The sequence below is a fragment of the Schistocerca americana genome, chromosome 4 (assembly GCF_021461395.2).
Source record: "Schistocerca americana isolate TAMUIC-IGC-003095 chromosome 4, iqSchAmer2.1, whole genome shotgun sequence".
Taxonomy (NCBI): Eukaryota; Metazoa; Arthropoda; class Insecta; order Orthoptera; family Acrididae; genus Schistocerca; species Schistocerca americana.
The window spans coordinates 333,288,299-333,301,142 of NC_060122.1; the positions used below are offsets into that span (position 1 = coordinate 333,288,299).

At 36.9% G+C, this 12,844-nt stretch overlaps 1 protein-coding gene across 1 annotated transcript in view; it reads left to right on the forward strand.

The window, feature by feature from the left end:
• Window positions 1–2,724: 2,724 nt before the first annotated feature.
• LOC124613451 overlaps window positions 2,725–12,844 on the forward strand; it is a 141,447-nt gene continuing 131,327 nt past the window's right edge. Inside the window, exon 1 of the mRNA XM_047142154.1 lies at window positions 2,725–2,839. The gene's annotated coding sequence lies outside the window, so the exon portion shown is untranslated. The remainder of the gene's footprint in view (window positions 2,840–12,844) is intronic.

The window sequence follows — 12,844 nt, forward strand, 5'->3', positions numbered from 1 at the left end:
TGACAGATCTATCAAAAATAAATTAGAAAGTAATGTATTCAAGACTAGCCTCACATATTTGTAAAAATAAAGTACTAACAAAATGTCAGTTTGGTTTTCAGAAAGGCTTTTCAACAGAAAATGCTGTATACACTTTCACTGATCAAATATTAAATGCTCTGAATAACCGGACATCACCCATTGGTATTTTTTGTGATCTCTCAAAGGCCTTTGATTGTGTAAATCATGGAATTCTTTTAGATAAGCTAAATCATTATGGTTTGAGGGGGGCATTGCACAAATGGTTTAATTCATACTTAACTGGAAGATTGCAGAAAGTTGAAATAAGTGGTTCATGTAATGTCAAAACAACAGCTGATTCCTAAAACTGGGGGCTATCAAGCACGGGGTCCCACAGGGTTCGGTCTTAGGTCCTTTACTGTTCTTGATATACATTAATGACTTACCATTCCACATTGATGAAGATGCAAAGTTAGTTCTTTTTGCTGATGATACAAGTATAGTAATAACATCCAAAAACCAAGAACTAAGTGATGTAATTGTAAATCATGTTTTTCACAAAATTATTAAGTGGTTCTCAGCAAACGGACTCACTTTAAATTTTGATAAAACACAGTATATACAATTCTGTACAGTAAATGGCACAACTCCAGTAATAAATATAGACTTTGAACAGAAATCTGTAGCTAAGGTAGAATTTTCAAAATTTTTAGGTGTGTCCATTGATGAGAGGTTAAACTGAAAGCAACACATTGATGGTCTGCCGAAACGTCTGAGTTCAGCTACATATGCTATTAGGGTTATTGCAAATTTTGGTGATAAGAATCTCAGTAAATTAGATTACTGTGCCTACTTTCATTCACTGCTTTCGTATGGCATCATATGCTGGGGTAATTCAGCGTTGAGTAGTAAAGTATTCATTGCTCAAAAACGTGTAATCAGAATAATTGCTGGAGCCCACCCACAGACATCCTGCAGACATCTATTTAAGGATCTAGGGATCCTCATAGTAACCTCACAGTATATATATTCACTTACGAAATTTGTTGTTAATAATCCAACCCAGTTCAAAAGCAATAGCAGTGTGCATAGCTATAACACCAGGAGAAAGGATGATCTTCACTATGCAGGGTTAAATCTGACTTTGGCACAGAAAGGGGTAAATTATGCTGCCACAAAAGTCTTTGGTCACCTACCAAACAGCATCAAAAGCCTGACAGATAGCCAACTAACATCTAAAAATAAATTAAAATAATTTCTAGATGACAACTCCTTCTACTCATTGGCTGAATTTTTAGATATAAATTAAGGGGAAAAAAACTTAAACATCAGTGTCATGCAATATTTTGTGTGATGTAATATCTTGGACAGACATCTTTTATTAACCTGACATGGTTCCACATCATTACGAAGTGTCGTATTCATGATCTATGGAACAAGTATTAATCTAATCTAATCTAATCTAATCTACAATCCCATCTCGAGAATATGTTGCCCACTGGGATCATAACTGACGATGTCGTTAGGTCAACATAAGAACATGTAGGGATCATCTGGAGCAGCTTTGAAAGACTTGTGCCATCATCAGCGTTATACTCTGTTACAGGTCACAGATCGCCACCTGTCCTGCTTTCCAAAGCGTGCAAGTCTCCGATCTCCACATTCTGTAGCCACCATGTCAGCTGTTCGTGATGTCGCCATCGTTCAACCGCTTTCCATAGATGCTCACGACGGCAATGCGTGAACAGCCTACCAGCTTCATATTTCCAAGACGCTCATTGACAGGCACTGGGCACAGCAATATGCCCTTTGTCGAAGTCATTTATGTCATTTGCGACCCGTATCGCCGCCATAATGATTCCCCATTAGTATCTTCTCCGCTTATATACTTTCCTAACAGCTTCACATGCCAGGCGGCACTCAGTCTCGCTATGCGCAGTGGTCGTAATGTTGTGGTTTATCACTGTATTTAAGCATGCGCCAACTTTTGATTACTTTTAGTTTTGAAGAGATTGACGGTGTCTTTGTGTGTAGCCGTCTCTCGTTCCTATTGCATTGGTACATAAAATTACTAACTGGAGATTTTGTTTATAATGGGAATCAAAATCGACGTCGTTGTCATTGTATTAGGAGCAGCCGCTCTTTTTTTTAGAAGAACATAGTCAGAGAAACTTAACTGAAAACATGTTTAACAAGTCCAAACAAAATACACTCAATAGCTATTTGGAGAAACTCTCGATATACAGGTAAAGTTAACAACAATGAAACTGTCCTACAAACAAATTTTCTCTCTACTTATGAGCAAAAATAATTGTATGGCAGTTTTAAACATGTTTCATTTATCTTAGGGCCGTAGTTAAATTTCTGTTTTCGTTTATAGTTCAGAAGAAACGCTCTCATTGGCTGTTACTATAATTTCCCTCATTACCTTGAACAGTCAACGCTTAAATATATCTTCGTATTATTAATTAAAATACAAATCTGTTGAAAGAGAATAAGATTTACGATATAAAATATTTTCAATCTGATTTTCGAAATCAAAGAGGCTGGACGATGTGGGAAAACAGCCAATCACATGTTTGCTTTTGACTTATAGTTGGTGACTTGTGCAAATGCACATTTGCTACTTGACTGCAACACGCGCAAGTTTCAACTGTCATTCTGCAAAGATCTTATAAATACTTATGACCAACTTTATCTTTGGTAAGTAAAACTTGCTGCCGTGTTTGAATTGAGCGGTCTGCACGAAGGTAGTTTTGTAAATAGTGTACAGTATTTTGATTTAACGGGATGAATACTCACCAAAGAATTTAGGTGTAATATTCGTCAGCCACACATGGTAAGTGCGGAAAATGTAAAATAATCCACCGGCGTCAGTTGCCAGAGCAAATTTTATTTGTTGTTAGAGTCCTTTGCCCCTCCAAATCGGAGTTTGCTACTGTAGGATTACCAGCAGTCGTGAGGGTTGAAATCCCGTATTTTGTCTGTGTAAAATTATAGGATCGCAAGAATAAATATTCGATTTTTCATTGTGATTCTATATTTTCATTGTAGCAAGGCTGTAAGTATAAACTGTCAATATTATCAACCCAGAAAACTTAACGAAAAAAAGTGTGCATGGTGTCATTAACGTTGAGCAAATATTAGCTTTTTCATCGAATTACCATTTGTACGAAGGGCCTACATGCAGTGAATTTCTGCGTATTGGTCGTTCTTTGAACGTATGCACATTAGGGAGACGAGTAGTTCACTGAAATGTGCCAATACGCTTTCTTCTTGCTGTCTAGATCCTTTCGTGTACGTCTGCAGACAACCGTACCGGTATTTTTGCGAGAACTAATTGTTTACATATTTAAATTTACTCATGGGGGAGAAGCGATTGATGTGCCGTTTCAAGTGATTTAGTTTGGTGAGAGAGATTCTGTATGTGTGTTTCACACAGCCGTACTTTTCCAGTGGATCATTACAGCATACTTTGTACATCGAAGTGTGGTATTATTTTGTAAACAGTCTCTCATATAGGTCTACTGACCGAATGAAGCTCTTTAAATCACCTTTACTTTAGGTGTATTCCGTGGATACTGTGGAGAGACAGGTTTTGGATGTGGAAAAAAGGCAAAAATATAAATGAAAGTGTAGTACAGTGAAATTACTTTGCATTAGGCGTAATTTTTTACAGTGCTGATTCTAAATATAATGCAAAACATTAAATTCAGGAGTTTCTGTGAAGTTACTCTTCAGTGGAGTAGGAAGAGTTGGCCAACAGAAAGTTCTGTAATCCAGTCTAAAACTAAAGTACATTGTAAACATGACATTAAATGTGCTCTGGTATGTTGCTGAATCCACAAATAAGACTCCTTTCTGTCGTGGTACCAACATAGGTTGTTTCTGCTCTGAGTGTTACATTCATGCGCTTCACTATTTTCATGGAAACAAACATTAGCAATGTCAAAGGACGTTAATACATAGTTATATTGTGAATTATTTGTAAAGTACCCAGCTTTTTGAAGAAGGATGGTGCGATGACATCAGACATAAGACTTGTAACTCAGTTCACTATTTTGAAACTATCGACTATGTAGATTGAATTTTCCAACAAAGAGATTCCGTAACTCATTAATCAATGGAAATATGTAGAATAAACTTTTGTATCACATACAGCTGTAAATGTGTATTGCAAATATAGCTAATACAAGGTGCGAACACCATTTTGAAGATGTGAATTTTGGAACAGTTCTAGATACTTTGTTTGGGTTTTTTTATTTGAAAGATAATTGCTTTATGATTACAAAGAAATCCTCCATTTGGACTTATCTGTGAAAGTTATTTTACTATAGTGCTCAGAACTTTTTTACAATTTGTGGAAAAAACTTTTTTTTTTTTTCAAAAATGCCAATTCTTCTTTGCCCCCCCCCCCCCCCCCCCATTAGTGTCGTATAGTTCTACATTCCCAGAAAAGGAGAGCTTCTACTTTCAAGTTTGACAGATTTTATTTAAAAAAATCATTTTTTAACTTTCAAGGGTACTGTATGTCTTCACTGAAGTTGTTTCTTACTAATTTCTTTGTTGCAATGTTTATTTCTGTTGGCTTTGTTGCAGTTATTTTTTATCTCTTTCTACGTTTGCAGTTATTTCTTTTCACTTTCATTATTGCAGATATTTCTTACACTTTGTTGTAGTTTGTCAGTTTCTTTGTCGTGGTTGTTCATTGCAGGTTTCTGTATTGTAGTTGTACAGTGCTAATTTGTTTATGGAAGAGGCTTCTAAGAAACCTGAGACCATCCAGTGAGTTCTGTGTTTTTGTGAGGAATTTGCCAGTTGACAGAGTTGCAGTGTGTTTTGTGAAAAGGACTCTTTGAAATGTCTTCTGATTGCGGGCACAGGAGACTATTTGCATATCCATAAAAGAACTATATATAAGACAGACAAAAAACATACTTTGTTTGGGTTGGGAATAAGTGTTCTAATTTGAAGACTGTTTCAAAGTGAAGATGTTCCCAGTGATGACGTTTTGTGTTCTAAATGTTTTGAAAGAGTAACTACAATGATTGTATCTGAACAAGGTGAAGCCTCCCATGCAGATTTTGCATCAATGGAGGACGAATTGAATACCCTGAATCAGCCAACTACAGAGGTAGTTGGGTCATAAGCTCTATGCTTCAAGAAATCTTGGAGAAATTACTAAATCTATGGATTAATACACTACAGCTAAACTTTACTAAATCTATGGATGAATACACTACAGCAAAACTGCCCACACTCTTCAAAGTAGAAATTCCATCTTCAGAAGAAAATTAACCAAAGCACTCTTGCGTCTCTTGCCAGGAATTTTTCACAAATATCAATTCAGCTGTTGAATATTGTGCATCCTACAGTGAAAAGTGCAAGTTTTAACTGTTATTCCAGAGACATTTTCAAAGAAAACAATTTTGAACCACTTTCTATCAGTATCGAAGTACACAGTAGACAAATCGAGAAATGTGAGGTCTGTAAAAGAAGTCTCTATAAGACCAGGTCCCAATTATGGTCATCCTGTAGAAGCAGCTCAAGTTCAAATAGTGCAGTCATTTTATGTGGAAGATAAATGGGACTGTTCTCACCAGAGTGCCAACAAAAAAGACACTATAACTGTAACAGTTAAAGGTCAAAAAGTTGTAAAAGATATTGGAAGATCAAAATTTTTTGCAGTATGACCTAAGTGGGTAGTTCCACACCCACGTAGAAATGTCTGTTTATGTTGTACTGCGCGAATTTTGAACTTCAGGTGGTAACTTTGAAGAACTTACTGGAGCATGTGACATATGACACCTTGGTTGGGCGTGTGAAGTCATTAGTAGTCTGTGACGTAAAGTGAGAAACTAGTTTGTTTGAGGAATGTGGTGACTGTCCTGGAAAGGGAGGACTGTCTTCACTGACACTTGGCCTGGAAGACATAGCAGATAACTCCGCAGAAATTACACATGTGAGAGGAAAATATTTAACTAAGAAAACTATTGCTGTTGGCAGTGTCATTGATGTTAACTTTGTAAATGGTCAGTGAAATGAGTAACACACCAGCATCTGAAGGAATTGCAACACCACCACATTGCAGAAGTGAAAGGGTATGTACAGGCTGAAGAATATGTTTAGTGCTTCGCTGTGATTTTGCTGAGAACTGGTTTGTAGTTCTCCCACAAAAAGTACAATGGTGTCATGGAGTAATGACCAGGTTTCAATTTTTACAGGAGTAACATATTTTCAAAACAAGACCACAAGTGTAGCAGTTATAAGTGATGACACAGGACATGACCCAGCACATGCTGCAAACAGGGGCAGAGAAGATCATCTTTATTACTGATGGTGCTTGTAGTCATTTTAAAAATGGTTACCAGCTGTTTGAATTGAGTAAGTCATTTGTGCTAACTGACTGGGTATGCAGTGTACTAGTCATGGGAAGGGGCCTTGTAATGGTGTAGGAGGCCTGCTGAAGCACCATGCTACGAAACATTATCTTTCCAGACCAAATACAGAGGAAATCGAAGAATTCCATGAGCAGAAGAAAAAGAATGGTCCAAGCAAACTACCCCTGGGAAAGGAATTCAGAAGACACATTTTTGGACTGAAAGTGATGGGCGAACTCATATTGCATGCGCTTTATAGAGCAAGAAAGAAGAAATTACGTTCATTCGGCCAACACCTCAGAAACAGCAAGATAATATTCATATTCACAACCTGAGAAGGGAGATGTTTGTCGTGTGTGTGTGTATGACTGAGACTGGTGGATTGCAGAGATTATAGATACCAGTTATGAGTTAAACAAAATTGTAGTGAACTGTATGCTACCACATGGACCAGCTGCTGGACATAGGTTTCCAGCTGAATGACAGCTGCAGCACCATCAGTGCTCATTTCCTGTTCACTATGTTTTGAAGATTGTAAGTGCTCCAGTTCTTCTTGGTTCAACAGGAAGGCATCACTCTGTATCAAAGGAAGATACTGAAGCAATGGAACACATTTTTAGTTCACTGACTGGCTAATTTCAGTACAAAACAGAGTGCACAGAAGTTGTATAAATTGAAACCTTTAGGTCTTTGGATCTTTTTCACATACATTTTGGAACCATTTAAAATGTTTAAAAATGAGTCTCATACTCATCTTTCAAAACTAAAATTATGTTAAATAAGGTTAGGTTTGGATTTTTATGAACCTGTCATGTGATGATAAAACAGATTTTATGTATGGCATAAATTTCAGTTGTTCATAAAAACTGTTCAACCTAAAAGTGGAAGCTCTCCTTTTGAGGGAATGTAGAACTGTATGACAGTGATCAAAATTTTAAGGATTGGCATTTTTGAAAAAAGATCCATAAATTATTAAAAAAAGTTCAGAACACTATATTAAAAACACTTTGACAGGTAAGTCCAAATGGAGGATTTCTTTGTAATCATAAAGCAATTATCTTTCAAATAGAAAAAACCAACAAAATACCTAGAACTGTTCCAGAGATACAGCATTTTAAAATTTTTTCCAAAATTTGCATCTTCAAAATGACGATCACAGTGTCATCTTTGGAGGGCTTTATCTTGGAGCAGAAATTTTTGACGAAAGTTTTGGCGAAAACAAAAAATTACGTATTCCTCACTTAATCCTTCATTTTAACATATGCTAAATTCAATAACATCCAAGACTATAAGGTAAAATATTTTCCTAGCCTGCCTGAATTGACACAGACTATGCCTTGTTGTTGTTGTCTTCAGTTCTAGCTAGTTAGTTTCATGTCCCATGGAGTGTTTTGCATGATTGTTCACTTGTATTTAAGCTCCACAATCATATTGTAATCATCAGTGAGTCAATCCAAATGAAGTGGTCCAATAAAAATTAAGTTGGTTACTTGACCATTTTTAAATATTTTTTTTTAATATGTAATTACCCTATCATCAAGAAGTTCAAATCGGTTTTTTAAAAAATTTTACCTTTCACCTTTACTGAATGGTGGCCATTTTTGTTTGTGAGCGTGCGACGATGTTTGTTTAGAGACGTTAGCGAAATTTTTAATATCTCTGCACTGGGTTAAGTTAAAACAGTGCAACTGACATGATTGTTCTTAGAAAAGTATCCTCTACAACATTGTCTATTACACAAAATACCCTCAATTCAAAAATAACCAGTCAAAATTACCTCCACAGTTTGGTATCAAAATTTTCAAAAATAACAAGCAAGGAGTGATTTATGAGAGTCTATTTTTTTTTCTATAGTTGGATATCGTACACTACTAGCCTCATATAGAGAAACAACACTTACAAATGTTTCCTTAATTTTTTATGAATTTTTGAAGTTTGAAAATTTTTGTGTTTTGTTAAGTTTGGGGTTCGTTATCTCAGGTGGAACTGAATATAAAAATATGATTTTTGCACAGTTTGTACACCTATATGATAGCAATGTACTGTAAAAATTTCAACATTGATATCTGACTGTGAACAAAGATATGAATTTTTGAAAATGAGGAAATAATTCACATTACTCTGCAACTGATCTTACGGCTGTTGCCTATTCATGTGTGATACTGGTGGGATATAATCAATTATTATTGAAGTAAGATACCGAATGATATACAAAAGGTGGAAACATCACTGAAATTAACATTTATATCATTTTGATATACTTAAAATAAATATTTTCAATTAACATCAGTCGAGATGCGACTGTTCCTAAACCTGGTGGTGAATGTTAAGAACACCTATTTCTTCAGACAGATTCTGTGTTATAGAACAAGATCTTCCAGTTGCTGTGGTAAGTTCAAGCACTGAAAGTTTTCTTAAAACATTTTTCATTGGTATCCAAATTTTTTCACTAGTAGATTTCTTGAATGATGTTCTTGAGCCAGTGGGGTGGTAAAAATGCACAAAAAGATCATTTTTTTCCAAACTTCTTCTTTCAACCTCTGCAAGCTACCACTGTCCATGATACACATTTGCCACTATGTCATTCAACGTTAAAGACAGAGATGTAATTTTACTGACACAATATCCTCATAAATTTTGGTTTCTGATGTTACATAGCATCAGGCTAAGTTTTCTGCAATACCAAGGAATTTGTGGAAATGCCTTATTCCTTTTATTGCTATACAGTTTTCAAATCTGGTTTGAAGGGTTGTTTTCATATGCAGAACCACTTCTTCTTTCTTGATCAGAAAATAGGTAATGCCTTTAATATTATCCTTGCCAAAGACGTAGGTCACCACACACCACCCAACTTGTTTTCTGGTAGGGAAAGAAACAGCTTAGTTTCCACCCACCTTTTCTTGTAGCTTGTTCTTAATCAACTAATGAGTTAAACATTGCTCACAACGTATCGGGCAAGCAGACATGAAGGTAACTTTCTTTCTACTGATGACACGGCCACGTACCATTCTGTTAATGTCCTACATGTCCTGTACTGTGAGAATTTGGTATTTGTAGGCTTACTTTACTTACTTCATGTACCTCCTACTCCACCATATGCTTTTCTACCATGGCAAGATGCTAAAAAGTGCCATTCAGCCTCCAACCAAAAGTCTACTTTGTGGTTGCACAGATTTGAAAAATTCTTTTTGTTCTTATACTGACCACCATTTCCATCTGAAAAGTATATCAGCTTCTCAACCTTGGGAAAATTTTCTTTAATGTAATTTATTACATACTTTTGAAACACATGTACAGCCAAAGTGTTGTGCTCCAAGTAGTCGCTTAGAATGCAAGTTGAAGAACTGCAAACTTCATCTTTCTCATTTTTAAAGCAGAGAATAAATTGATGTACTGTTGCCTGGTCATCGACCCAGTGGTGTCCTTGAATCACAAATGTAAAATTTTCTGCAAAATCAGCTAGCACTATGCATTCAGTTTCATGAAGTTGTGCTTTTTTGTCCTTCACAAACTTACTTTGGATTTTAGAAACATAGTGGTGACTTTTGAGTTTTTGTAAGTTATCAATTAAAGATGACAAGTATTCTCCCTTAGATTTAACCTCTGTTATCATTTCTGCCCTGTTAGTTGTGACCCTCTGTTGAAGGTAATACAGTCTGGTATTTCTACATGTTCGTGAAACAATTCAATACTGGGGGGCGACGCTTCAATCCCGCGTCCGGCCATCCTGATTTAGGTTTTCCATGGTTTCCATAAATCGCTCCAGGCAAATCCTCGCCATCTGGTCCCCCCCCCCCAAACAACCCAACCCCAACTCTTCCATTTACTCTCAGCGCATACTCTATACTCATTAGACTGTACATTCCATCAGCAGATCATTTAATTCTTCTTCACCTTCACTCAGGATAGCAATGTCATCAGCAAATCGTATCATTGATATCCTTTCACCTTCAATTTTAATCCCACTCCTGTACCTGTCTCTCTCCTTGTAGCTTACCACTATTTTTCTCAGAATTTCGAACATTTTGGCACCATTTTACTTTGTCGAATGCTTTCTCCAGGTCGACAAATCCCACAAACCTTTTTTGATTTTTCTGTAGTCTTGCTTCTATTATCAACTGCAATGTCAGAATTGCCTCTCTGGTGCCCCTACCTTTCCTAAAGCCAAACTGTTTGACTTCTTACACTTCCTCAATTTTCTTTTCCGTTCTTCTATGTATTATTGTTGTCAGCAGCTTGGATGCATGAACTGTGAAGCTGATTGTGTGATAATTCTCGCACTTGTCCGCTCTTGCAGTCTTCAGAATTATATGCTGATATTTTTCTGAAAGACAGGTGGTATGTTGGCATTCTCGTATATTCTACACACCAATGTGAATAGTCATTTTGTTTCCTCTTTCCCCAATAATTTTAGAAATTCTGATGGAAAGTTATCTATCCCTCATGCCTTATTTGATCTTAAGTACTCCAAAGCTCTTTTAAATTCTGATTCTAATAGTGGATCACCTATCTCTTCTAAATCAACTCCTGTTTCTTCTTCTATCACATCACACACATCTTCCCCCACATAGAGGCCTTCAGTGTACTCTTTCCACCTATCTACTCTCTCCTCTGGATTTAAAAGTGGAATTCCCATTGCACTCTTAATGTTGCCACCCTTTGTTTTAATTTCACTAAAGGTTGTTTTGACTCTCCTATATGCTGAGCCAGTACTTCTGACAATCATTTCTTTTTCTGTTAGTTCACATTTTTCATGCGGCCGTTTCATCTTAGCTTCCCTGCACTTCCGATTTATTTCAGTCCTCAGCGACTAGTATTCTGTATTCCTGAATTTCGCTGAACATTTTTCTACTTCTTTCTTTCATTGATCAACTGAAGTTTTTTTTTTTACCCATAGTTTCTTCGCAGTTACCCTCTTTGTACCTATGTTTTTCTTTCCATCTTCTGTGATTGCTCTTTTTAGAGATGTCAATTCCTCTTCAGCTGTACTGCCTACTGAGTTATTCCTTATTGCTGTTTCTATAGCCTTAGAGAACTTCAATCAAATCTTGTCATTCCTTAGTAGTTCCATGTCCCACTTCTGAGAGTACTGATTCTTCCTGACTAATATCTAAAACTTCAGCCTGCTCTTCATCCCTTCTGCATTGGGATCTGAGTTTAAATCAGCTCCTGAGTATGACTGACAATCTAATATCTGGTTTTGGAATCTCTGTCTGAGCATGATATAATCTAACTGAAATATTCCCTTATCACCTGGCTGTTTCCAAATATTCCTCCTTCTCTTGTGATTTCTGAACAGAATATTTAGTCTTTCTCATCTCTCATTCCTTGTTCAAGACCATATTCTCGTGTAATCTTTTCTTTTGCTCCATCCCCTATAACTGCATTCCACTCCCCCCATGACTATTAGGTTTTCATCCCCCTTTACATATTGTATTACCCTTTCAGTATCCTCATTCTCTCTCTCTCTCTCTCTCTCTCTCTCTCTCTCTCTCTCTCTCTCTCTCTCTCCATCTTCAGTTTGTGATGTCGGCATTTGTACCTGAACTGTCAGTTCTGATAAGAACAACCCAGTCACTGAACTGTCCACAGTAACATACTCGCCCCGTCTCCCTATTCATAATGAATCCTACTCTCATTATACCATTTTCTGCTGCTGTTAATATACTCATCTGACCAGAAATCCTTGTCTTCTTTACATTTCACTTCACTGGCCCCTATGTAGCTAGTCTGAGCCTTTGCATTTCCCTTTTCAGATTTTCTAGTTTCCCTACCACATTCAAGCTTCTGACATTCCACACCCCAACTCGTAGAATGTTATTCTTTCATTGGTTATTCAATCTTTTTCTCATGGTCACATTCCTCTTGCCAGTCCCCTCCCGGAGATCCAAAGGGAAGACTATTCCGGAATCTTTTGCCAGTGGAGAGATTATCATGATATTTTTTCAATTATAGGCCGCATGTCCTTTGCACACACATTATGCATCATTAATGCAGTGGTTTCCATTGCCTTCTGAATCCTCATGCCATTGATGAATGGCGATTCTTCCACCTTTAGGGGCAATTTCCCATCCCAAGGACAAGGGAGTGCCCTGAACCTCCGTCCACTCCTCCACCCTCTGTGAAAAGGCCTTTAGCAGAATGAGGGTGACATCTTATGCCGGAAGTATTCAGCTGCCAATGCTGATTATTAATCAAAATTTAAGCGGTGGTTGGTTTCAACCGGGCCGAAGATGTTTTGATTACTAACCATAGACACTACCCCTAGATTATCCAGCTATAAACGTGTTTTAAATAGTTCTTCATTAATCCTTCCAGGCACCAACCAGTAAAGCATACTCTCTCCCATACCATGACTAAATTAACACATCTCTTGTGTCTTCTGGCTGCTGCTATATCAGTGTGATGAATTATGTTGGTGATGTTATTCACCGCATATTTTTCATGGCATCATGCTAAGGCAT